This window comes from Sciurus carolinensis, chromosome 9 (genome assembly GCF_902686445.1).
Source record: "Sciurus carolinensis chromosome 9, mSciCar1.2, whole genome shotgun sequence".
NCBI lineage: Eukaryota > Metazoa > Chordata > Mammalia > Rodentia > Sciuridae > Sciurus > Sciurus carolinensis.
This window is the reverse complement of record NC_062221.1, coordinates 60,350,220-60,374,034: the sequence shown is the minus strand read 5'-3', so window position 1 is coordinate 60,374,034 and position 23,815 is coordinate 60,350,220. Positions and strand designations below refer to the sequence as shown.

General features: G+C 39.2%; 1 protein-coding gene across 3 annotated transcripts in view; it reads right to left on the bottom strand.

Annotated features, from left to right (window-relative positions):
- The window catches only part of Il1rap (interleukin 1 receptor accessory protein), a 134,209-nt gene extending 110,742 nt beyond the window's left edge, over positions 1-23,467 (bottom strand). For 2 of the 3 annotated variants that reach the window (XR_007110193.1, XM_047564108.1), the window contains exon 1: positions 23,302-23,467. The gene's annotated coding sequence lies outside the window, so the exon portion shown is untranslated. The remainder of the gene's footprint in view (positions 1-23,301) is intronic. The other variant, XM_047564109.1, reaches the window with a different exon arrangement.
- Positions 23,468-23,815: the final 348 nt, after the last annotated feature.

Below are 23,815 nucleotides of genomic sequence, written 5' to 3'. Positions count from 1 at the left end.
AGTGTTCAATATTTAGTTTGTGGTGTTTCACAATATGATCTAAAAGATCAATTAAGAAAAATAAAGATTCACTGGAGCAAAGGTCATGGAAAATGCCAAGTCTACATTAGTAAAATGCCTGAATTATAAGCAAAAAAATATTTCACTAGAAAAGTCTTTTTTATTACTTTGAAAGTAATGGAGTGGCACAAATGAGATGATTCTGAGGAAGTGCACTGACTGAGATTGTTTGTAATTAGTGTAGCCTCACTTGCACAAATGGGGGAACCACATGCAAAGGTTTTAAAGTTGATTTTTCCCAGTTAGTTTCTCAAGAAAACACCTTTGTCTCTCAAGTTCTGGGGAAACACAACTTTTCACTTATTGCTCATAGGCAGGACGCCTAGTGTTTGTCAGGGGCTGGGAAGGGAAAATTGGTGTTTAAAGGGTACAGATCCAGTTGGAGAAAATGAAAAGATCTGGACGTGGTTGGAGCAGACAGTTGTACAGCAATGTAAATGCACCTAATGTCACTAAACGGCACACTTAAAATTGGTTAAAAGAGCAAATTGTATTACTCTTATCATGACAAGAATTAAAACAAAGGAAATTCAAACAGATTTTAAAATCATAGTCCATCATGGAGACATTTAATACATTACACAAGGTCAAAGATAAACTTCAGATGAATCTCTGGTTGACCTCAAACTCAGAAAAATAAAGCTTTAATTCTGAACTGCAGTAGTTAAAAATAGTGAAATATAATCTACCCTCTGTAAGAACAAATACAAACTAAAAATAAGAGGTTTAATTCTTCTAGTTCAAAATAAGTGATTCTTACCCCTTATTCTGCATCCTTCCTTTCTCAGAACATTTACTTTAGAACACTTGTAATCGTTAAGGACTTTGTCCTCTCTTTGAAATATATATAAATCCTTTTGAAAACTGGATAGGTCTTTCGTTCATTTCCTGACCTAGGAATGCCTTTTTCAAAAACCTGGGTGCCATCTCTTTGAAAAGTAAGCATCAAGGGAGATTTTGCCCATCTCCTAGTTTCTATGGGAGAATAGGAGCCTAACCTGGGTAGGTATCTGCTCCAAATTCCAAAATTACCTCCTGACACAAAGATAAAAGAATTTTGGTTTTCCTTTGGATAAAGCCAATTACCTAACACCTAACACCACTGGTCACCCCAATTACCAGGTGAAGTTAAGACAGATTGTGAGTGACAAATGATGCTGTCAAGCCTTCTTACTTGAGGACAAGTTATTGTTTACCTTGAAAACAGGTACAAAAAGGATTGAAATTTCTGTCTTTGCAATCTCATAGTGGATTAACTACAATATGCATCACATTCTGATTAAAAGCTCATTCAATAATAAGGCTGTTTTCTTTCCTTTCTACGTTGTGGAAGGAATTTCTCGCATGAAATTTTTGTTGTTAACTTAATTCCCCCAACACCTCCAAGCCTGAAATTTTTATAATTTCCACTACAATAAATACTAGGGAGATAAAACTAAAACACAGATATACATGAGAAAGACCAATTCCCATTATTACAAGTAGGCAGAAAAACCTAAAGGAAAGACGCTTTAAATAATGAGTATTTATGAAAACAAACACATGGCTAATTGTACAGGCAGGAGAGGAAAAAATCTTCTCTGTAGAAGGGTTCATAAAAAGGGTTTGTAAAGGAGTTTAAAAAAAAAAAGAATTGTATGTCTTTGAAGCTGTGGACATCAGAATGGACATCATACAGATATTCACCCATAAAAGAAAAATAAAAAAAAGAAAGAAGGTAAGGTAATAAGTGACCCCTTACTGGAAAGAAGGGAGGAGGGCAGAGAGAAAAGAACACTGAGGACTGGGGAAGAGGAGGAATGTGAGTAATGGCAATCAGAATTCCTCTAATCACTCTTAATGTCCTAATAACCTGCCTGCCAACGTCTTCATATGGACTACCTCCTGGATCTCTGAACAAAGACTTTTTAAAATACGTGTTTGAATTTACCTTTCTACCTTGTTCTTTGGTTATATGTACACATCTTATCTCTCCATTTCATTGTGTGCACCTCGAAGGTTTGAAGGCAAAATAAGCCATGTTTCTTCTAATTCATTTTTGCATCCATTCCAATGCCACAGGCAGAGAACAGATCTAAAATGCATCTTCTAAAAAGTCATGAATAAAAGTAGACAGAAGTATTCAGTTTTGTAATCTTAATAATATTAAAGAAATGGATATAGCAGATATCACATGGTCAAGATTTGACTGCAAAAACACAAAAAGATGGCAAGCCTCTGCTGGGTTTGTTCTTCTGTAAGTCAAATAGTCATCTGTTTTGTTATCTTTAATTTTCATTTTGTTTGTAATCATATATTCATATTTATTTCATTCTATTCCTATTTCTTTAATCTACTTCATTACTGTATTTATTATTTTATTTTATACATTTATTACATTTATTTAGATTTCTTGTCAGTAATAATTACATTCAACATATGATGAGTGATTAGGGACAACACCAGAATAAAACAATAGAGAAAAGTTGACTATTCAATACTAGTGGGATAACTAAGAAAACTGCAAAGCAATATGTAGAGACCAAAAGAGAAGGCAGAAGTGATGGCAATAAGAATCGGTAATGCCAGGGAAAATGGAGAAGATGGGGACATTAAGAGAACGAATCTGAAGACAAACTGAGATGGGAGGCAGAAAAAAACCCTTTGGAATCATGAGGCCTCTGCCTTGTCAAGTCTTTAAAAAGAAAATGTAATCAACTAAAGCAGTGCTATTTTCCTGAGATCAGAAGCACCAAAATCTGATTCTGGGTCTTGCACTGACCTCTGATTCCTGGAACAAAATCACAATCGTGAGTGATACAGATATAACCCTGCTAATAAAGTCTTAATTTAAGGTGTTTTCCTATGCTTTAAACACAATTCTCCGACAGTGAACTCACCTGAGATTCTGAAGGCTCACATTCCCCATATCCTATCAGTGCTGCTTTTCTCAAAGAAGTAAGAGGCAGAAACTGAGATAATAGGTGAGCCCCTCTGTGCCCTCACTGAAAGCACAGGCTTTCTTTCAGCAGCACACACTTAGGGCTCCTTCTGTGTGTAAAGCTCTCCAACCTGCCTTGCAGACAAAAGCTGGAGATAGAGTTTCTGATCTCAAGACATGGTCTTTTAGAATCCACTGACACAAAAGCAATCTAGTGAAAGGCAAAGTTGGAAACCTGTTCTAAGAAAGTATTTCTCAAACAGCAAAGCACATAAAGATGCTCTGAGTACCAGGGTATAATGAAGATTCACATTCTCTAACTCCAGGTCAAGACTCAAGTGCCTGCATTTCCAGTCAACACTTGGAGGTTGCCACTGCTGCAGATCCACAGACCATACAGTGAGAAGGAACAGTGTAAATAATGGGCCCTGACATGCTAAGTTAGAAGTGATTCCTTCTGTCTGACAGCATTGGAAGGTATCATAAAGAAGAACCCACATCTAAACAGGGAAAGAGGCAGAGGTACTGGCATATGTGTCTGTGTGGCAAGTGAGGACAAGAGATAGCAGCGAGTGAAAAGAAAAGGAGGGAAGGGAAAAGGAGAGGCTTTCCAAAAGGAGAAAATAACTTGAGCAAAATTCTGAATGCAGAAGAGTGAATGGGGTATTTAAAGGAAAGTGAGAAATCTGATGAGTATAATCTGCAGAGGAGTAGGCAAAGAATTATGGGAAAATGGCTAAGAGTGATATGCCAGGGGAAAACGATACAGATTTTATGAGTTTGACTCTATTTTTTGTGTAGGTGGAAGGAACATCTGATCACGAATAAGAAAGGCAAATTCCAACAGTTAAAATGAATTATGCAAAATTAAAGAGCCTAGAATTTTGGTCTGGTCTAAAGTTATTCATATTTTACTTTTTGATATTTATTACTGTTATCATTATTCTCCACTATTGCCTCTGTTATTCATAACCTATCCTCAAATGAATAACCTTTCTTTAAATGATACCATTTAGGCCAAAACAAAACATGACCTTTCCCAACGTCCTTGAAAGGTTCATGACCCCATACCCTAAAACCAAGCTGTGATTCAGTGGCACCACAAAGCATTCATATTTGTTCTCAAAACCTAAATGCTTCCAGAAGTGTTTCATAAAGTTATATCCTGAAGACGTAAAATAAATGAGGCTACAAGAGTACACAGGATTTGTACAGTTGCCTCCATGTAAAGACAAAGAGTCGAGTAAATGTGATATGGTAGGAGACAGAGGACTTGCCAGGTGACCAGGAAACTCAAGCAAATGCCAAACACTAATGGGCAGTTCCCTGCCTCCCCTGCCAACATTATCAATAATAAAGAGAAAAGGTATCTAAAGTAAAGGCAGCTAATAAACCCTCTGTCAGTACTTGTTTCTGTGTCTGTGTGAGTCAGTCAAATCTCTACATCTGACATTATTTGGGATAGGTGATGAGTCTCATTTAGCACAAAGCTCCAGGCTAATTCCTTAAATAAGTAAACACATCTGAAAACACACAGGCGCACACATGGAGACCGTGCATAGACACAACCATGTGAGACACGTGATGAAGCAAGGGTTACATAATGTTAGCAGTGGAATCTTGGTGAGGGGGGACATACGTGTTCACCATCACATATTTCCAACTTTTAAAACTTTCCTTAAAAAGTTAGGGGAAAATATTCCTCTTTTTTAAAAAAAATCATATTAGGTAGGAGGTGAAAAAAATATGTCCATTCTCTCCCTTTAGCATTCATCCAATCCCTCTCCCAGCATAATCACATGTGTAGCTACCAGAAACAGATTTTGCCATTTTTTTGTATCTAACTTCATTCATTTTTTTCTCTTCATTTATAAAAAGTGAATCATGTGTGTATCTATAACTTGCTTCTTTCACTTAACATTAAATCATTCATATTTTTCCAGATCAGTTCTTGTAAATATACTTTATTCCTTTCAATGCCTAAATACGATTGTTATCCAGCTATAGAGAATCTAGTCATTTCCCATTGATACATTTTGATTATTTTCAAAAATTTACACTTACACTTATGGTCATTTTCGTTTATACTCAAAAATCAATAGGGTCCCAGAGGATCTCAGTAAAAACCTGAGATGAGTCTATTGCTCAAGATTAACATCTAAATAAGAGGAAAGTGAGACCCCCCCCAAATCAACTTCAACAGTTGAAAGAATTACTAGGCTGTGTCAATTATCAAATAAATACCCCAAACCAACATCTGGGCAAACCAGAGCTCTAAATGGCAACAAGGATGCATCAACTTAAAAAAAAAAATGAAGAACTTTACTTAGGATACAGATCCTCATATCCTCATTCTAACAACTTGGTTATCTGAGTCCTTATACCAGAGCAGAGAAGTAGAAAATGTGGATGGAAGGTAAACTTTTTTTACCAGCAGGCATGTTGATGGGAGGAAGATAGCCAGGATGTTAAAAGGAAACAAAAAATTAAAAACAAAGAAAGCCAGCAATGTGGGGGTCTGGAGTTACTTAGTGTCAGTCCTACATATTTCAGTAGGTCCTGGGGACATCATTATGTGCATGAGAAATAATAGATGTTCAAAATCCTGGCCCTGAATTATGAATGAAAGTATAATTTCTCAGAATACTTGCTATAAGACAGCAGTGAAGTATAGAATACATTTTAGAAAGACAGCCTATCAAAAGAGTGACAAAGAGATTCTTGATCACAGGAGACCTGAGGAAGATTTTGCATCAACCACCACACTGAACTGACAGAAAAACAAAAGCACAAAGATAACAAGAGAGACCCAAGGTCAGTACTTACTGGAAATAATCAGAGCTATAATACAGAATTTGTGATTTTTATTCCCTATACTTGTGGCCACTCCACAATTGCAAAATTGCTAATCAGGGACTGAAACCTTAACTTTCCATAATGGTCTATGACCTAGAATTTACCCATCATTAAGCTTTTTTCAGACAGTAGAAGTTTTAGATTAAGAAATATTGTGATAAAATTCGTGTTTCTAGTCATTTCCCAGCCAACAGAAGTGAGACAAATAGCAGGTATTCATATACCCTGTACTATGCAAAAAAGAGTTTCCCATATTCACAGGGACCTTTGTTGCAGCAAAGACTTTCTAAAAAGAGTTTAAAACAGTGGACTCTTTTTCCTATACAACACCCTGAATTTTCTAGTGTTTTCTTTTAATTCTCTCACACTTTATCTTACCTTCTTATCAAGATAACCTCTAGAAAATCAGAAAGGAACTTATAAGTCCGTCACGTTATTCAGGACACTAGTTGGGAAACTGAAGTCCAGGAAGGAGAGGTGACTTTCATGAGGTCGATAACTTGTTATTGTAAATATAAAACCAGATGTTTTCTGATTCCCAGTTTAGGCCTTTCTTTGATGAAGCCATGCTGCCTCCTAACCCTGAAAGTTCACAAAGAAATATCACTGTCCCTAAAAAAAAATCTCACATCATTCATATCCAGGAGAAGAGTCATGGTTAAGCAGGGAATGGTCCCGGATCAAGACAGCTATTTGGGTCCAGGAGAAATAAGCAGGCTGCTAAAGAAGCTGAAGCTGCTATTCTTCTCATGACTTTGGTGAAGATTTATGGTGTATATGGGAAATCTTGGCCAAATGTCCTACAGGCAGTATTTGATCAGATCCCTAAGGATTTCTTGCAGCTATGAAGTTGTCAACATCTATTTCCTAGAGACTGTTGAACTGACTTGACTGAAGATATCTAGCACTTTCTTAAGTTTCCCTACAAGGAATAAAACTTCATAGTTTGAGATACCCAAACATGATAGATTTGAGCATAACATACTGCGCTATAACATTTCATTTAAAAAGTCGAACGGGATTGAAGATTAGTTTTTAAGTCTGTACATCCAGAAGGGAAAGATCACCCTATTTAATTGAACAGCACTGTCCACTCTTAGTTGCAGTCCTGACCAGTGGAACCCACTGCCAGTCCTCCTGTCTTTTAATGGTCACATTTAAGCTGTTAATCAGCTGCTGATCACTTCCTCCCAGTGTAACATTCCTTGCTTCAAGAACCAATGAAATATCTCAATCCTGATATTAAATCAAAGGACTATCACTTTTTAACAGCAGAGCTTTCAGATTAATAATAAACTAAATTTAAAAGAAAAATTAGGAAGAAAATAGAAAAGGAGGGGGTCCAGTAGGGAGGGGTGGGGAGGGGAATATGTACTCCTGACATTCTGACCTGCGAGTTGCTGTCCTTTGAAAGCAAGAAGCAACCATTTTTAAAGAATCTTTCTCATACGCTGTCAACTACAAACAATATTTTTCCAGGGGAGGCTTGTCTGGTCTGACCTGAACTTGTTTTGGGGTGTGTCATCTTTCCTTCAAGAGGTTTGCCCTGGGCAAGACTGCATGCATTGGGAACTTGAAAAAAAAAAAAAAAAAAAAATTCCAGAGCTGGCAGCCAGTGGGAGGGTTTTCTACACGGATGTGCACCTCCCACGTGCTCTGGTCACAGACACGACTAGGCTGGTAAGAGGGACCAATGAGGGAACCATGCCAGGCCCAGACACAAGTCCTCCATTCTGACACGGAGTGCTGCCAAGAGGGAAGGAACCACATCCTTCCTCAGCCTAAGTCCCCTTCTTAAATTGAGCAGTTGTTCAGAAGGGGGAAGCGCAGGGGGGTGGGGGGAGTGAGGAGGCGACATCACTACTTGGTGTTAATTATAACAAGGGGAAACCTTTATTCCCAATATAAAGTTTCTAAGTGAATTCAAGACAGAATCTCAAGGCCGGAAAGATACTTAAATGTCAGTTTAATTCAAACTCCTTTTTCCAATATTCAAGTCTCCCTGTAACATCCTTGCCAAGTGGATGTCTAGGCCCTTTTTAAATATCTCTAGTAGTGGTGAATTCATTTCCAGTCCAGTTTTCATATGGTCCTGACTGTAATAAATGTGTCAGGATGTTGAGTTAGATTCTGGTCCTCTATAATTTTGATCTACTTTGTCCTGGTTGAGATCTCTAGAGCCAAGTTGGATAAGTGGCCCCATCTTCCTCAGACACCTTTGGGCATTTAATTCAGTGGTGCTGGTATTTGAAAGCAGAATTTCCATGTCTACGTAGATCCCAGGACCATTAAAAAGTACTATTTCCTTACTTACCTCTCTAACCCTTGAAGTGAGAAAAATATACTGAGGAAATGAAAATATCATTAAAATAGGAACAAATGTCATCAACTGAATAAGGTATCTCCCATGTGTTTGAACTTAAAAGAAAGTGGAAAAGAAGAAAAGGAAGCAATAAGAGGCCAGAAACTCAAATGCCCACTGATGCTGAGTTAGTCCAAGATGGGTTTCTAAAGAACTGTCAGACAAATCACGCAGTAACTAAACACCTGTTACAAGATGCTTCGCTGTATATGTAAGCAAATTAGATGGGAGTCATGAGACACAGGGCAAGCCTCAGCACACCTAAGCAAAGCACGATGTTTCACGGCAGGCTGTAGTCACAGACCTGGGCCCAAATCCTTCTCCATATCTGTGCATGCTACTTAGCCCTGCTGAATCTGTTTCCCTATTGGTGAAGAGGGTTAGTAAATCCCTCATGGAATTAGATATGTAAAATAATTTTGTACAACACCTGTCACAGCATAAACACTCAAAGTGGTTGGCTAGTATTATTTTTGTCTTATTATCAGAAGTCTAATCTTTGATTCTCTCAAACTTTTCCCAACATATTTTTCCTTGTAGCAAAAAGAAGGAAGTAGAAAATCTAAGTATCTGGTAGGGAGCAATCAGAAGGTCCATTCTCATGTGAGAAGCAAGACAAGAGAGGGATTTCATTGGTGGATAAGAAGTCAGCAGGCTGGCTATGCCAGCTATGGGCAGGTTCAGCTGGCTCTAAACATGGCATAGTCCTCAATGGCCCACTGGCAAAGCCAGAGCTTTAGTCCTTTGGATCCTGGCAACCTAGTATTCATAGAATACTAGGCATTTTTCTATGCCTCCTGCCAGTCCCCACACTATGTCTCCACATCATTAGCAACAAAAATCCTAGACTCCCCAAAGTGAGATCCTGCGGCAGTCACCTCATTTTTATTTGCCTTAGGGGGTCCCTCTTAGAGAACAAAACACTGCCTGGGTGCCATGAATAGTGGCTACAGTTCTTCTAGTCACTTGCTGCCGTCTGTTGAGATTTCAGGTGATACGGCACTGGATGTGAGCGTGTGAGTGTTTTAAATAAGTCAAGACAAGTGAAGGAGTTCAGCTGTGTCCTGACAGGCAGGAGGGCTGAAGATAAGGTTTTTAAATATGCAGGAGGGTGTGCTGGGAAGTGCTGGCAGGGAAGACAGGAACAGCCTAATTCAAAATGTGTGCAACTCCTAGGGATGTTAAAGTACTCAGGTATGTTTTTGTAAAGGACACTTTCTTCTTTACCTTGAGTTTGATTGGAATCAGTGAAAATACTGCACAGGGGTGAAGAATCAAAAAAGCTAGAACTGTACCATCCAATCACTAGACACCTGCTGCTGGTTGCAGAAAGACCTAACATGTAATGAAGTCCAAACCCCATGGTCATATTTAGAACAGGGATACAGCATGACCAAAGATGTGTCTCAAGAAGATAATCAGGCAGAGAAGTGGAAGTGAGTGACTGAAAGGTGCCCACTGAATAGACAGAACTCCAGCAAGATCTCTTGATCATCCAAGACTAAGTGGCCACTTGATGGTCATCTCAACCTCTGAGCTTTCAGTTTTCTCACTTACAATAATTCAGAACAAACTGACCTTACAGAGCTATTATCAAATCCAGATACAAGAAAGCAGTTCATAAATTACTGGGCACTTGGACAAACACAAGGAATACCCTGACTAACACTCAGTAAAGTCCAAAATCTTAGTAAGGGAAATAAGTATCTTCATCTTTAGAGACTTTGCCTTCCCTCAAATGACACTGATGTGGCCGCATAAGCCAACTTCATTTAGGTCTCTATTCCTATTGCTTATATACTTCCCCTTATTCTTCGCACACTAGGGAATTTTAAAGAATTATCTAGCCATGTCACAAGGGCATTCCAGCCTTGGCTTGCAATATACACTGGCATTTTAATTCCAAGAACAGTCCTGAACAACCATTACGATGACTCTGGATCACCAGCCTTGGTGAGGACAGAATAGAGTTCTGGGAATGCAAAAATTTCCCCTGGGTTATTATAATAGAATTCCTATTATAATTATAATATATAATTATTAAATATAATTATTAATTATATAAATTATATAAATATATAATTATTAATTAAATATATATTATATTATATTATAATATATAATCATATTATATTCCTCACTTATTTCCTCTCTAATCTGCAACATTTTTTCACCAATGCCAGATTTGTCTAAAACACAGATCTGATAATGCCCCCCCTTTGCTCAAGAATATTCAGTGGTTCTCCTTGCCTTACAGGATTAAGTAAAAATTTCTCAAAAGGATATTTTAGGTAGTCAACAATACAGCTTGGGCTCACATTTTTCTTTTCTTCTTCAGTAGTGCTCAGGACTAAACACACAGCCTTGCAAATGCCAGGAAAGTGCTCTGCCAATGAGCCATATCCCCAAATTTACGGTCTGATCTTAGTAATCCCTCATAGGCCATTTCTCAGTTGAACTGGGTCCTCCCTGAGGAAGGCCCTGCTTTCCTCTGTGTTTTAGTCTTGTTCCCTTTGCTGAAGTATCACTTGTGGTGATTTTTTTTTTTTTTTTTTTTTTTTTTTTTAATTTTGAGACAGGGTCTCACTGCATTGCTTAGGGTCTCGCTAAGTTGCTAAAGCTGAATTTGAACTTGGGATCCTTCTAACTCAACCTCCCAAGCTGCTGGTATTATAGGCGTGTGCCACCACACCTGGCCTTCATGGAGATTTTTAACAGTGTCAATGTAGTTAAACTGGGATTACATTTCCCAGGATTCCTGCTCTCTCTGGTTTTGAGTTAGGGCTGGCCTTCAGAGGGCCCATCCAGGCCCTAGGTACTCCTGTAGTTGATGCACACCATCGCTGTTTCCTCCTAGGTGGTAGCAGCAGTCACATCCACTGTTCTTCCAACCTTGCCCGATCCCCCTCCAACCTCTCCAAGTGTGAGCTAAGCAAGTGAGATGCTCCATAGCCTGTGTACCAGACCTCTCTGCAGACCACCCACATCATACAGTGAGGGGCAGTAGAGGTCTGTAATTTGTCCTCATGGGTTCTGGATTGCTCTCTTCTACTTCATATCCAGCTTTTCTTTCTGCCTGTCTGCCAACCACAGAGAAAACAGCCTTCCACAGACCTCTTCACCAGCTCTTTCTCAGGGACTGTGGATAGTGACTTTCCTCTGATCTCCAAACTGCCTCCTTCCAGGTCTTTAATTGCTTATCTTCTCCCACAACTATAGCTCTCTCTGATAAATCCCAAATTTCCACATCATTCATATAATCCATTCATTCATTTCTGCTCCCTGGTTAGACCCCCATTCACATATCACTCCTTCTCACCAATTCTTTATGTCCAAGCACTTTAAGACTCCCTTCAAATGGAACTTCTCATAAACCCTTTCCTGAGCTACACCGTTGTCTCTTTTCTTAAAACACCAAATGCTTTATTATATATTTTTTAATTTGCACTATATACTCTTACACTATTTCAAATATTAAGTACATTGTATTACAAACCCCTGTATGTATCTTATCATTCATAACAATCTATAAACTTACTCTGCAGAGGCTGGGTTTGTGTAATCATTTTTTAATCTCCATATCTCACCAGTGCCTTGCCTCTGTAAGGTTCTCAGAAAATGCTACTGTCCAAAAGAGCAAAGGAATTGTCCCTGTCACTGGTTCCGTTTTTCTGACACAGGTAACTGAAAACCAGAGCTACTAAATAAGATACCACCTGACTTATATGAAGACAGGTTTTAGAACTACTACACTTTTCTGTTCCCCTCACTCAGAGAAGAATCTCTCTAGTCTACTTTCAACACCTTTTATTCTTATCACACACAGAGTTCTAGCAAATTTGTTGCCTGAATTTCTAGTCTACAGTAAAGTAGAACTGTTCCCTGTACATGGAATTGGGAGAAAACAGCTAGAAAAAAAAAAGTGAGCTGAAAAAAAGAACTAGCAGACAGTAAGAGAGAAGAACAGAAAATTTATGAAAATCAGATTGCATAAATTTAAAAGTATACCAGTCTGCAGCCATTTAGTATATGGGTAAATGATCTCACCTCAATAAATTCTAAAGGAATTACAGTCCACTCCAACAAACTGTCCTGAATAACCAAGATTAAGTAATGCCACATAATTTAAAATAATCTCCTTCTGAAATAATTTTGAAAGTAAAACTTTAAAAAGAAAGGCATACACTGAAAATTCACCATTTTTAATTATTCCACAGCATCTCCCATTCTCAGAGGGAAAAAAAATCCAAGGGATATTTATTTCCTCATGCACTCATTCTTAAAATATGTATGAGTTCCAACTATGAATCAGGCACCATTCTCTCCCTCCTCTCTCCTCTCCTCTCCTCTCCTTTCCTCTCCTCTCCTATTCTCTTCTCTCTCTCTCTCTCTTTCTCTCTCTCTCTCTCTCCCGCATTTATGTGTGTGATCCCCACAGCACTGAGGGGTGCGACACTGAGAGGTGACAGGTCATGAGTGCCCTGCCCTTGAATGGATTTATGCCATTACAATGGGAGTGGATTAGTTATTCAGGGAGTGAGTTCCTGATAAAAAGGTCAATTTAGCCCCTTTTCTTTTGAGAATATGTGTGCTTTCTTGTCTTTCTACCATCTGCCTTGGGATAATGCAGTAAGATGGCCTTTCCAGATGAGGACCACTTAACTTTGGACTTCCCAGCCTCCAGAACTGTTAGAAATAAACTTCTGTTCTTCATCAGTTACCCAGTCTCAGGGTATTTTGTTATAACAGCAGGAGATAAGCTAAGACAGTAAATAAGCACCAGTGATTTCTTACAAAGAAGTAAACAAATGCATGCAGGACTCAGTTGGTTGTTACTAGCTTCTTCCAGAGCAAAACAAACTGTCAAATGGAGTGAAGTTTCTTGCCTCCCTCATACAACCTTTGTCTCATTTCTCTGCCAAACATCTCTTCACTGTAGGGGAGGTCCCTGGAGATTCCAAAGGTGCTGCAACCCTGCACAATTTGTTTTTGAAGAAAACTGTAGCAAAACAGAAAAAAATACTTGATTTAATCATCACAGCCCCCAAATGCACTGATGGAAGCAACGACTCTGGCACATTATTTGTTGTTGTTGTAAATTAGGTTTATAACTAAAATTTAAAATTTGCATAGGGATACAATAATGATTAAATGAGATAATGAAAATAACACACTCAGCACAGCTCCAGGCCACAAGAAGCCCTGGATCAATATTTGGTCCTAAACTTACAGTCAGCTCTGTGAATTAGCCTTATTAAGTGTTATCTGGGGCAAAATGTTGGTATTCTCCTGCATTTCCCTTGTCACCCAGGATGCTCAGGGGTCAATGCTGGAATACAAAATAACTCCAGCCAGGCAGATGGCCTGGGGAGAAGAATGGGCAGGGTTTTAAGCGATGCCTGCAGGTGTATCCAATGTTTACAGGGAAGAGACAGGGCAGTCACACAACACCTTTTGCTCCCATGCAGTTCCCCAGAACCGGCTGTTCTTCCTATAAGAGGGCCTTTTAGCATCCACAGTGCATGATTTGCTTTGGGCAATGTGCCAGAATGGGCCCTGAAACAAAATTAACATCACTGATTATGATTGGATCTTTGGCTTTGATTTTTAAAGGGAAGTTAATAAAACAAGCACAACTAGAAAAACTGCCTGTGTATATAACTATAAGCATGTTTGGGGACATTATTTTAGTTCAGAAAAGTAATAAAAAGGGCTCAAATGGACTGAGCACTAATTATGTTCCAGGCACTGTGCTAAGTACTTTATATGCATATTTTATTTAATCCTCACAACTGCCCTATCTTTGTGCCAAGAACACAGATGAGGAAGCAGGTTGAGCTGTTAAGTAATTTGACCATATCCCAAAGGTAGGGAGAAGCATTTGCCTGCCCAGGTTGTCTCAAGTAGAAAACCCATGCTTTTACCATTAAATGCTTATGAAATGATATCACCTGAGAGTAAAGGTCACATATTCATTCACTGATTAAATACACTTACTGAACTATTCCTTCATATAAAGCATCATGAAGTAAGTGGGACAAATAGAGGTGAATAAATATGCAGGGTCACTTCTTATAATCAAAGTGCAGAATGACATAATGATCAAGCTTGCTCAAGTTCAAATATGCTACTGACTGACTCCAGACTTTTGGCCTCAATTTCCTCTTCTATAATATGTTGGTTATAACTACCTGCCTCATAGGATTGTTCTGAGATTTCAAAGCTAATGTGTATAAAGCACTTGAAATGGTGTCTTGTCATATGTTTTCCAGTTATTTTTAACTCCTCTTATGAAGAGCCACTTATGAGATTGACTATATGTGCATAGACCAATAAATAGTTCATGGAGAGATGGCCTTCAAGCAATTTCTTGAAGGGTTGGGTACCATTTAAAAGTGTAGAGTCAGAAAGAAGAAATTGATTTTATATGGAATTAAATTTGCTCACTCTTCAGATTTCAGAAACTGGTAGCTGAAGTTTTATAAGGAAATAACTCTAGGTCCAATGTTTTGGGGGACTGATTACATAAAACACCTACACAAGAACTGTGAAATTTCCAGCTGAATTGAATTGAGCAACAGTGCATACATTTCCTTCCACTCATTGCATTTGGAAATAAGAACAGTCTCGTTTGAGAAAAACCAAAGGAATACAGTTTTCCTATTTTCCCTATTTTTTTTCCTTTGAGACATTCTAAGGGGAACAAGAGGCTATGAATGACACATCAATGAAACCAAAATGTCTTTCTCATCCGTTCACAGCAGCCTATACAAGATCAGAGCAGTCCATCTCCTCTACTTATTAACAAGCTCCTCCATTTTCCTTCACTCTGTTCAAGGCTCCAAATGTGTTAAATCTGGTCACCATCCTGCTTCTGTGCTCTCAAGGGACAGCCTGTCCCACATTATTTATGCAAAATCCAGACTCCTTACCTTGGCCAGCAAGGCCAGTCTGATCTATCCACAAATGGTCACAGGTCCTTATTTCCAGTCTTTCTCTCCTTCCTACACAGACCCAGTCACCTCAGCCATGACCTCAGGTTCACCTCTTTGGCAGGCTTTTCTCTTCATCCAAATGTCACCTTCTCAGAGATGGCCTTTCCTGAACACCCTATCTAAAACTGTCCCTCATCCATATCCCTTCAATGTTGACGTTCGGTCAGTCTCCCATTTCTTCATCCTGAAATCACTTGTTTCTCTTTTCTTTACTTGTCTGTCCATATTATAAATAGACAGACAGGAAATAAATATACATATATATTTATGTATATATATTTTTCCTTTCTCCCAAACTCTCTAAACAACTATAGCATTGAAACAATAAACAAATCACTTCAACACTTCTGTTACCTAAGGCAGTTTCAGATAACTCCAAAACAGACAGATTATAGAGATATGATACATGTACATATATTATCATTTCAATAGTCTATATAAAATAAAACATTTCACATATATATACACATATACCTATATATACACTTATACCTATATATACACTTGTATATGCATGTGTATAAGGGTATATATAAATGTGTATTTAAGAATACATATCAAATTTTACTTCAATATTATAAATATAAATTATTTCTTTATCTAGTTCCATATATTTCTTTCTACTTCTTGAGGATAATTAATCATACTTATATCTATCCATACATTTACTTATCCATCATTGACTTGACTGGATAGCTGCCATTTGCTAGGTAATATTCTAGGCACCTAGGATACAGCAATAATAGATCAAACACATCTGACCTTATAGATTTTGTATTCTAGTAGGAATGAGATAAAAAAAACAACAGACTAAATAAAGTAATTAAATATTATGAGGAATCTCCATCTATCTATCCATCTGAGAGATAAATAGGACACATTTATTACCATTTTCCATTTGAGGGGACTAAAACTGGAGAGCCTAAACAAGCAGTATCTAGGATTCAAATCCAATCCCAAATTCAAAGTCAGGCAACTTTCCACTACCTACTGTCACCATCATTCAGTCCCCTGTTCCCATCATCTCTGTAATTGGAAAACAGACCAAATCTTCTAGAAAAGCACTATTTCTTATGTACTATGATTCTTGAGTCTCTATCATTTCTATAAAGTGAAGGAACTCCTGTATTTTAATGAAAGCCGAGCTTCTTCCATTAGCAGTAAAAACTTAGAAGAATAAAGCAGAAAATTTGCACTCATAATGCTAAAATCCAAATGAAAGCCAAAGATTTTATCCTTTTATGATTAATGGTGACACAGAGCTTGTTTTATTTTTTCAAAATTTCCATTTTCATTTCCCAAATAAATGTACATTTTCCTAACCCAGCTATTTTCTCTTCCCCACTCCCAAAATGGAATCCAGAACAGGTAGGGGGATCTGCAGGTTAGAGAAATGTGGCAGAATCACATCCCTAAGGCAGATAGATGGCTTTATGCATCTGACTCTTGATGCAGTGCTCAGCTGTGATTCTCACTGAAGCCAGTGATACTGCCAGGTGTCTGTGACTTACCATGTCATGTTCCACACGTCATGACGTGTGGATGCCTCTTTTGTGTGGAAGGAGTGAAGTTCTGCTCTCAGTCTTGCATGGTATATCCTAAGGCAGAGCTCAGCAGTCACATATTCATAGCAACCATTTGAGAAAGAATCCTGTCCACACCCTCATTTCATAGGTAAGGAAGGCCCAGAGCAAAAAGCAACTAACCAGAACCAGGGCAGGTGGGCTGAATGGCTGAGGGAAAACTCATGGTCTTACACTATGCTGACTTGGTATTAGAAAGACAGGGTCTGAGGCTCAGTCCTCCTACTTCACACATGATCTTAGCAAATATTTAGTCTCTCTGAGGAACAAAGTATTAAGTAATATTTTGAAAAGTGTGCATGTGTATATAGTAGCCAGCACTTTGAGATTTTGAAGGCTTCAAGTTCTATATAAATAAAAACTTATTGTTTGGACTAGGTCTTTTATTTTCTAAGTCAGTATCCATTTGGACATGCAATGGAATTATTATCATGGTTGTTAATCATAATAAAGTTTAAAACCCTCATGTATCAGGTTTTTAACAAATATTATAATTTAGACTGACACCTACCAAAAGCCTGATGAAATGGAATTTATTATCTTCATTTTACAGGTGCTGAAAATAAGGCAGAGACAGACCAAATAATGTTTCCAAAGTCAAGCCCAGGGGTCAGTATGATGTTAAAGCCAACTACGTTACAGAAACACAATTTTGAGTCACTGTAGCTTCTAATCATACTAGTTTAAGGAACTATTCTATCCATTAAAATAAAAGCATTTCAGATATCAGAATTTATAAAATCACTGATTCTTTTTACTTTTGCCTTTGGAATTGATTGGTAAAGGAGGAAGCCAGTGTGATCATAAAAACTTATATGCCAGATAGGTAGAAGCTATAGGCTCCTGCTGGGCATAAACTAGAAATCAAAGATATCTGTCCTTATGTTCACCTGATGCCAATTATATCAAGTAAAATGAATTCTTCACTACTTTTACAAGTCTTAAGACTGAAGCCTTTTTCAGCTGCTCTCTTCTGTGGAAAGTTCCTACTTTCACCAGGTAATTTATTTATGACACTTGACATTGGCCTTGCTGTCAATATATGCAAGCATGCACTTCAGTGTCAACCTTCACTGTGTTTGTTGCAAAACATCCTTTATTATTAGGTTATAAATGTGTTTTCCCATTATTGAGCCAGCAATGTCCAATCTTTTAGATTCTATAACTCCTTATCATGTGTCTGATTTTGTGAACAAAAAATTAAAGGAAATTAAAATTATCTTATTTGTCTATAGAGGCAACCTTTTGAGAAAATTACTGCTAGGATAAAATAGAGAAAAAAATCAGAAAACTAATTCTGGGCCTGTCTGACTTAGTATGAATCTGTTATCAATTCAGTTTTGTACTTTGTTTGTGCAAGGCACTGTGTTAGGCACAGGACAGGATAAATCATGTCCATGGCTACTTAGGTGCCAATCAAGGACATGAACAGACTACTGACAAATAGAAAAAAATTAAAACAGAGATAGAAGATGTTATAAGCATTTAAGGCAGTTCCATAAACTAAGAAGAATCAAAAAAGAATTTGAACAGCATGTCTGGAAGGAAAGAAGAGAAGAAAAGTAAAAGACAGTCCGAGTAGATATGGCATAAGGACACAGGGAGGGGGCATTTATGATTATGGTTATACAAGTCTTCTGATGTGGTGACCAGAAAATACAGTACAGTGAACCAAAGGGCTTTACACTGAAGCACACACAGGTTCTAATCTTTACTAACTGGATAAACTTGAGCAGACCTTTAAGTTAATCTGAGCCTCAGTTCTTTCATCAGGAAAAGGCAGACAGTAATATACATGTGAGAGTTATCATTGGTGTTTAAATAAAATGACAAGAGTACATGCACCAGTAAATGCTGTTTTCCCTTGCCGTGGTCTGTCTGTCTTGAAAATACATCTCTGGGGCAAAAAACAAGGGTATTTCCTCTTTAGTCCCATTTCCCCCTTTAACCTTGACTTTTTCAGAGAGATGTGATTGCAGAATTTCAGTTGAAAAGAATCTTAAAGAAAACTACACAAGGCACTGCAGCAGAATAACCTTAGAGACCATCTAGTTCAGCTCTCTCACAATTTAGGCCCCAAAATAGAGAGATTCCTCAGGCACAAAGTAATACCAGGACTAGAATGGCAGGATGCAGAGGAGATGGCTAGAGGTCTTAGCCCAGGTCCTCTGTTCTAGTCCAGAGGAAGGACAATTTAAGTTCCTTCCTAGTTCTAAAATGAAATACACTGATGGTCCTCAGCATCATTACTTTCGTTGTGCTATGTGGCATGGGTCATGCTATTTAACTTCTATGAGCATAAGTTTCCTTAAAAAATAAAAATAAAAACAGAATTATTGCAAGGATTGAATAAGATGATGTATGTAAAGCACTCAGCACAAACCATGATGGAGTTCAATAAAGGGTAGCTATTAAATTTTGATGACCATAATTTAACAGACTAATAAATTGAAGGAATTTCTGGCAGAAGAAAGAATTAGTGTTTATTAAATTCTTCCTATGAAAAGATGCTGACTTTTGGAAAAGACAGAGACTAAAGGTTCTAAGGAGACACGAGCATCCCTACATCCTAACTGCAGAGCCTGAGAATCATCCCTTTAAGAGAGCCTCAGGTACCTACCAGAGTCTAGAATTCACACCACTGTAGCTGAGAGTTAAAATAAATTCAGACTAGAAAGGTATCCTAGCTATTCTATCAGCATAAACAATGCACTCCAAATTTTATAAAAATAAGCATATGAGAAGTTAACCTGAATTTATTCCCCAAAAATGTCAGACACTAAATGTTTTGTAACCTTCTTATTCTTTGGTGGTTTTTCTTCCCCCACAGAGCAATTTCCAAAATGGGCAAAGAGCACAGTAGGTGGCTCTCTTTAATATTTCACAGACAAGGCAACAGTGACTCACCAGAACCTACATCTGTGTCACCAGCAAAAGCCTGATGAAGTTGAGCAACAAATGAAACTGTGTGTACACTGGAGATAACCTCTCCTTCCCCTGACTCCTCTCCTGATTTCCTCTAGTCACATTCTGCTTTCCTTACTACACCAGGTAAGATGTACCTACTTTTGGCAAAAGCAAATATATGCTCCCAAATGCCAAAAGCAAGGAACAAAACATTTCTCACAGGACTGCATTTGCAAGCCTGTCTGCTTGCTACAAAGGAAAGAAACCTGATGGCCTGTGAGGAGCCTCTATAGATGAATGGCCCTACTGCCTGGACCAGAAACAGATCTGCTCATCTTGCGACTGAAGTCTGCAGCCATCCGTTTCCACAAGGAGAACTGAGACTCCAAACAAATGATTAGCATCAACAGCAAGGGATGCTTCTGTTTTTTTTTTTTTTTTTTTTTTCCAAATGTTGCCTTTGCATATTGTTCTGCTCCATTCTTTTTCCATGGAATTTGTGAGAGAGCTAAATGAAGCTATGGTCACACATGGCATTTGTTCCTCAATCTTCAGTCTTCAAACTATTACAGGATGGCAGAGGGAAGAAACCACTCTGAACAGGAAAAAATAATCAGACATATTTCTGAACTTTCTGTATTGTATTCATAGTAACCCTTCCTCCTAAGAGTTGAAATGGCATCGCATCAAACAAATGAGAATAAGAAAGTTGCCTTAGAGAGCGTCACTTTAAATTCTCCCTCTCCTGAGAGTCAGCTTCACTAAATTCTACAAAGTCATGTTGAAGGATTGTTCTCTTAGCAAGGAAATACCTACTCTGTGACCAAAAGGATACCTTGAAATCACCAGCCAGATAAGATAATCTAACCTCACCTAAAGTCAACTATTCAAGATCTCATTGGAGAGGTGGCAGGGTGTTACAGGAAAACTAGAAGTCAAAAAGTGTGCACTATATTCCTACGGCTAAAATTTTCAACCAGGTGACCCATGGCAGCCTCTCATTTCTGAGTCTCATTCCAGTTTTCAGTAAAGGGAGACTAGCTAAGAAGAGGTGTCATTTAATGAGCACCTATTTACTACATGTATTTGACATCATTTCACTGAATTTAATCTTCACATAAATTCTTAGAGTAAGCAATTTTATCCACTTTAGAATTGGGTAAAACAGAAGCCCTAAATAGTGAAATAAGTTGCTAGTATCACCCCACTCCTTAGGTACCAGAGCTGGAATTTGAAATCAAGTATGTTTTATCACAAAACATGGGCATCTTACACTATTAATATGCCTGCCATGTCCTTCTCCAGGGCTATTGCAAATAACAAGGAAGATAATATATGTGGGATGCACTTTGGAAATGTTAAAGTTCTATATATACATACAGTTTTGCTAGCAACAAATAATAATGTGTATAAGGAATAAGGATATAACTGGGTATTCTTTCTTCAAAGAACCAGAACCAGAAGAAATTTGTTTTCAATCTCCCCTCTGTCCCCTTGTTCTGACCTTATTTTGAACATTTTCCTTTTCCCCACAAGTCCCTGGTCTCTCAGGCACACGTTCAGATGTATCCCAGCCAGCTCATCACAATGCAAGCACACGGAACAAGCTGACGGAAGCAAGAGATCCCATCCCCTGCAAATGCTTGGTGTGGGAGGTACCTGAGTGGGCACCACTGGACTTTTACCTTCTCTCAAAATGTACCACACCCATTCTCAGGTGCACATCAATACTGCATAGAAATATTATGGACTATGAGGGGAACCAATTATAAATACTAAAGTCAGGGACTAATGGCATGGCCTATAGATAGAACTAAATAACTGTATGACTCAAATAAAATCAACTCTCATGAGCAGGGTACAGGTGTATGAAGAAAGCTATTTAATTTTAAAATAGCAATAATACGGGAAGACCAGTGTAGGCCTGTGTGTGTTTGTGTTTAAATAGAACAAGTTAGTGTCCAGAAGAGAATGAATTTAGCAGCATCCCTGCACAAATATTAGCTGAATAACATAAAGTTGCTTGACTGATCTAAGGGAGCAGGAATAGAAAGCTTAGCACAGCCTATTACAGCTGCAACTTCCAACTTCCTCCTCTTGTCTTTTTTACCCCTCATTAAATTAAAGTTCCTTGTTGTCCATGAAGGATGCCTCAGGTCAGGGCAGTTCACAGGCCTGAGCCTTGACCTAAAAACTAGTAGAAAATTCACATCACTGAGAAATATCAATTTTATATTCCACATCAAGCACCATGATCCAAGTCACATGTGAAAAATGTATATGTATGATATGAATCTATATTGAACCATAGAACCACAATCATAAAAACGAAAAGTTGTACCCCATTTGTGTACAATGAATCAAAATGCAGTCTGTAAAAGTAAAAAAAAAATAAAAGAACTGTTCAAACTCCAAAGAAGAAAACATCCCATTTCCATATTAAAAAAAAAAAAAAGTCACTTGAAGGTAATAAGAAAGCACGGTTCTCAAAATTCAATGTCTTTAGGATTATTATTCAAGAATATTTGCAATAGTTATCATCAGTTTCAACCAGACCAGGTGCCAGGTCAGCCACTGTGCTAAAAAAAATGTAACTTGAATTCCCTGCCCCATTTCATCCTCCCAACTACCCTAAGGACTCACAGTGACCATTATAATCTCCATTTTTGTGACTGTGGGAAAAAATGGTATTAGAAAGATGGGCTAATTTGCCCAAGTTCAGACAGCTAACACATGGCAGAGCTGGAAACTAGGCAAGAACTCCTTTTACAGCTGGTAACGAACCGTGGATCTGACAGCAGAGCAGGGAAATGCTTCCCCTGGTGTCCTGGGTCACAATTTCACAACCAGAGGATGGACGAAAGACAGGTTGGGGTCGGGCTCTTTAAGGAAACAGCAGAAGTTTGTTTTTGTTTTCGATTTTTTTCTAACTCAGTCTCTGATACCCTCCCAATACTTCGAACTGGAAAGGGAGGGACGATATGATTCCATGAAGTCAATTCCTTAAGGAGGAACATCTCGTTCCCCACAGAGCCAACAGCTCCGCTCCCTCCGGGGCTGGGGAGAGAACTGGGAGTACCATAGGAGGACATCAGCACCCAGACGTCCCTTCCCTCTCCCCCAACTCCGCCTGGAGCCTGTGGGACACCCTCAGCAGGAGCATCTTTTCGAGAAAGCAGGTCAGGAAAGGAGAGAGTGAGGCTGCTGGCAGCCTTTAGCCAGGCTGTCATAGCTCGGGGTTGAGAGCGACGTGACACTGAATGGGCATGCTGGGACACACAGCCTCCTATCCTCATTGCTTACATTAGCGCACTGGAGCAAGCAAGGCTCAGGAAGACCAGAGCAGATCCCGCAAAGGACTGAGAACGGGCACAGAAACGCGCGGCCATCCCACGACTGCGTTACTTAATCCCTACACAAGCAAAGAAGGGGCTCTGAACTGCTGGGTTCGAATCCCCGCCACTGAGTGAGCTACCCTGGCCACTGCTTCGCCCTGTGTCTCAGTTTTCCCTTCTGTAAAACAGGAGGATTGAACGAGACCATCTCTAAGAATCCATCTACCCGGAGTTTCTGCGGCAGGATGATTCCTCCCAGTCCTCACTGCAGCGCGAGACTCACCTTTCTTGAGAAGCTGAGCGGGCTCAGCGAAAGCGGCGGGATGGGTGGAGGGTCTCCCTGCACTGCTTCTCTCCGTGCTCCGGGCCAAAGCAAAGCCCAGGGGACCTGGATCCCGGCAGTCTTCCCCAATGAACCTCTTACTTTCCGCCGCACTTTCTTTTTCCCCCTTCGGGGCTCCTCCCCCGGCGCCGCGCGATTGGCCGCGATATCGTGGATCAGGCTCCACCCGCCGCCTTGGCTCGCGATCCACCGGCGTTCAGGGCTTCCCGAGTCTGCGGCTTCTGGGCGGCACAGCGGGCCAGTCCCGCCCGCTGCGAGGAGGAGCCCCGCGGTGCCCGCCTGCGGGCGGATGCGAAGCTGTGCTTCTTCCTCAAGCGCCCAGTCACCGCCTGGACTGGTCTGAGCGCGCGAGGAAGGGAGAGCCGTCCTCCTGCAGCTCAGCTTGGCACGCTGCCAGGCGCCCTGGGACGATTACCCCAGCCCCGCACATACACTATACACATAGACGCAGACA